The sequence below is a fragment of the Mixophyes fleayi genome, assembly GCF_038048845.1.
Source record: "Mixophyes fleayi isolate aMixFle1 chromosome 3 unlocalized genomic scaffold, aMixFle1.hap1 SUPER_3_unloc_1, whole genome shotgun sequence".
NCBI classification, from domain to species: Eukaryota; Metazoa; Chordata; class Amphibia; order Anura; family Limnodynastidae; genus Mixophyes; species Mixophyes fleayi.
Genome location: NW_027445885.1, coordinates 62,501 through 65,000, shown reverse-complemented (window position 1 = coordinate 65,000; position 2,500 = coordinate 62,501). Strand labels below are relative to the sequence as shown.

General features: G+C 45.7%; 4 non-coding genes and 7 pseudogenes across 4 annotated transcripts in view; all 11 read right to left on the bottom strand.

The window, feature by feature from the left end:
- The window catches only part of LOC142109826 (5S ribosomal RNA), a 119-nt gene extending 101 nt beyond the window's left edge, over positions 1-18 (bottom strand). The window contains exon 1 of the ribosomal RNA XR_012680449.1: positions 1-18. This exon is cut by the window's left edge and continues 101 nt beyond it. This is a non-coding gene — a ribosomal RNA (5S ribosomal RNA).
- Positions 19-99: 81 nt separating this feature from the next.
- LOC142110699 (5S ribosomal RNA) lies at positions 100-218 on the bottom strand. The gene has a single exon (XR_012680638.1). It is a non-coding gene; the product is annotated as a 5S ribosomal RNA (ribosomal RNA).
- Positions 219-499: 281 nt separating this feature from the next.
- LOC142110490 (5S ribosomal RNA) lies at positions 500-618 on the bottom strand (annotated as a pseudogene).
- Positions 619-700: 82 nt separating this feature from the next.
- On the bottom strand, positions 701-819 carry LOC142110258 (5S ribosomal RNA; annotated as a pseudogene).
- Positions 820-901: 82 nt separating this feature from the next.
- On the bottom strand, positions 902-1,020 carry LOC142110139 (5S ribosomal RNA; annotated as a pseudogene).
- Positions 1,021-1,100: 80 nt separating this feature from the next.
- On the bottom strand, positions 1,101-1,219 carry LOC142109917 (5S ribosomal RNA; annotated as a pseudogene).
- Positions 1,220-1,300: 81 nt separating this feature from the next.
- Positions 1,301-1,419, bottom strand: LOC142110000 (5S ribosomal RNA; annotated as a pseudogene).
- A 238-nt stretch (positions 1,420-1,657) lies between these two features.
- LOC142110846 (5S ribosomal RNA) lies at positions 1,658-1,776 on the bottom strand. Its single transcript, XR_012680780.1, has one exon. It is a non-coding gene; the product is annotated as a 5S ribosomal RNA (ribosomal RNA).
- Positions 1,777-2,047: 271 nt separating this feature from the next.
- Positions 2,048-2,166, bottom strand: LOC142110241 (5S ribosomal RNA). Its single transcript, XR_012680499.1, has one exon. It is a non-coding gene; the product is annotated as a 5S ribosomal RNA (ribosomal RNA).
- Positions 2,167-2,247: 81 nt separating this feature from the next.
- LOC142109812 (5S ribosomal RNA) lies at positions 2,248-2,366 on the bottom strand (annotated as a pseudogene).
- An 81-nt stretch (positions 2,367-2,447) lies between these two features.
- Positions 2,448-2,500, bottom strand: part of LOC142110036 (5S ribosomal RNA) — a 119-nt pseudogene continuing 66 nt past the window's right edge.

The window sequence follows — 2,500 nt, the reverse complement described above, 5'->3', positions numbered from 1 at the left end:
GGTGGTGTGGCTGTAGGGATTTTTTTCCTATTGACCTACATCTCTTATACAACTAGAAACCAGCATTGAAGGAAGCCGGAACAAGAGACAAGAAAAAAAGGCCTACAGCCCCTGGTATTCCCAGGTGGTCTCCCATCCAAGTACTAACCAGGCCCGTCCCTGCTTAGCTTCCAAGATCAGACGAGATTGGGCTTGTTCAGGGTGGTGTGGCTGTAGGTATTGTTTTCTTATTGACCTATATCTCTTATACATCTAGAAAACAGCATTGAAGGAAGCCGGAACAAGAGAGAAGAAAAAAAGGCCTACAGCACCTGGTATGCCCAGGTGGTCTCCCATTCAAGTACTAACTAGGCCCGGTGCTGCTTATCTTTCAAGATCAGACGAGATTGTGCTTGTTCAAGGTGGAGTGGTTGTAGGTATTGGTTTCCTATTGACCTACATCTCTTATACATCTCAAAATAAGCATTGAAGGAAGCCGGAATAAGAGAGGGAAAAAAAAAGCCTACAGCACCTGGTATTCCCAGGTGGTCTCCCATTCAAGTACTAACTAGGCCCGGCGCTGCTTATCTTTCAAGATCAGACGAGATTGTGCTTGTTCAAGGTGGAGTGGTTGTAGGTATTGGTTTCCTATTGACCTACATCACTTATACATCTCAAAACCAGCATTGAAGGAAGCCGGAACAAGAGAGATAAAAAAAAAGGCCTACAGCAGCTGGTATTGCCAGGTGGTCTCCCATCCAAGTACTAACCAGGCCTGGCCCTGCTTAGCTTCCAAGATCAGACGAGATTGGGCTTGTTCAGGGTGGTGTGGCTGTAGGTATTGGTTTCCTATTGACCTACATCTCTTATACATCTCAAAACCAGCATTGAAGGAAGCCAGAACAAGAGAGAAAAAAAAAAAGGCCTACAGCACCTGGTATTCCCAGGTGGTCTCCCATCAAAGTACTAACCAGGTCCGGCCCTGCTTAGCTTCCAAGATCAAACGAGATTGGGATTGTTCAGAGATGTGTAGCTGTAGGTAATGGTTTTATATTGACCTACATCTCTTATAATCTCAAAACCAGCATTGAAGGAAGCCGGAACAAGAGAGAAAAAAAAAAGGCCTACAGCACCTGGTATTCCCAGGTGGTCTCCCAACCAATTACTAACCAGGCCCGGCCCTGCTTAGCTTCGAAGATCAGATGAGATTGGGCTTGTTCAGGGTGGTGTGGCTGTAGGTATTGTTTTCCTATTGACCTACATCTCTTATACATCTAGAAACCAGCATTGAAGGAAGCCGGAACAAGAGAGAAGAAAAAAAGGCCTAGGGCACCTGGTATTCCCAGGTGGTCTCCCATCCAAGTACTAACCAGGCCCGGCTCTGCTTAGCTTCCAAGATCAGATGAGATTGGGCTTGTCCAGGGTGGTGTGGCTGTAGGTATTGGTTTCCTAATGACCTACATCACTTATACATTTTAAAACCAGCATTGAAGGAAGCCAGAACAAGAGAGAAAAAAAAAGTACTAACCAGGCCCGGACCTGCTTAGCTTTCAAGATCAGACGAGATTGGGCTTGTTCAGGGTGGTGTGGCTGTAGGTATTGGTTTCCTATTGACCTACATCTCTTATACATATCAAAACCAGCATTGAAGGAGGCCGGAACAAGAGAGAAAAAAAAAAGCCTACAGCACCTGATATTTCCAGGTGGTCTCCCATCCAAGTACTAACCAGGCCCAGCCCTGCTTAGCTTCCAAGATCAGACGAGATTGGGCTTGTTCAGGGTGGTGTGGCTGTAGGTAACTGTTTCCTATTGACCTACATCTCTTATACATCTCAAAACCAGCATTGAAGAAAGTCGGAACAAGAGAGAAAAAAAAAAGGCCTACAGCACCTGGTATTCCCAGGTGGTCTTGCATCCAAGTACTAACCAACCCCGGCTCTGCTTAGCTTCCAAGATCAGGCTTGTTCAGGGTGGTGTGGCTGTAGGTATTGGTTTCCTATTGACTTACATCTCTTATACATCTAAAAACCAGCAATGAAGGAAGCCGGAACAAGAGAGAAAAAAAAAAAGCCTACAGCACCTGGTATTCCCAGGTGGTCTCCCATCCAAGTACTAACCAGGCCCATCCCTGCTTAGCTTCCAAGATCAGATGAGATTGGGCTTGTTCAGAGTGGTGTGGCTGTAGGTATTGTTTTCTTATTGACCTACATCTCTTATACATCTAGAAACCAGCATTGAAGGAAGCCGGAACAAGAGAGTAGAAAAAAAGGCCTACAGCCCCTGGTATTCCCAGGTGCTCTTACATCCAAGTACTAACCAGGCCCGTCCCTGCTTAGCTTCCAAGATCAGATGAGATTGGGCTTGTTCAGGGTGGTGTGGCTGTAGGTATTGTTTTCCTATTGACCTACATCTCTTATACATCTAGAAAACAGCATTGAAGGAAGCCAGAACAAGAGAGAAGAAAAAAAGGCCTACAGCACCTGGTATTCCCAGGTGGTCTCTCATTCAAGTACTAACCAGG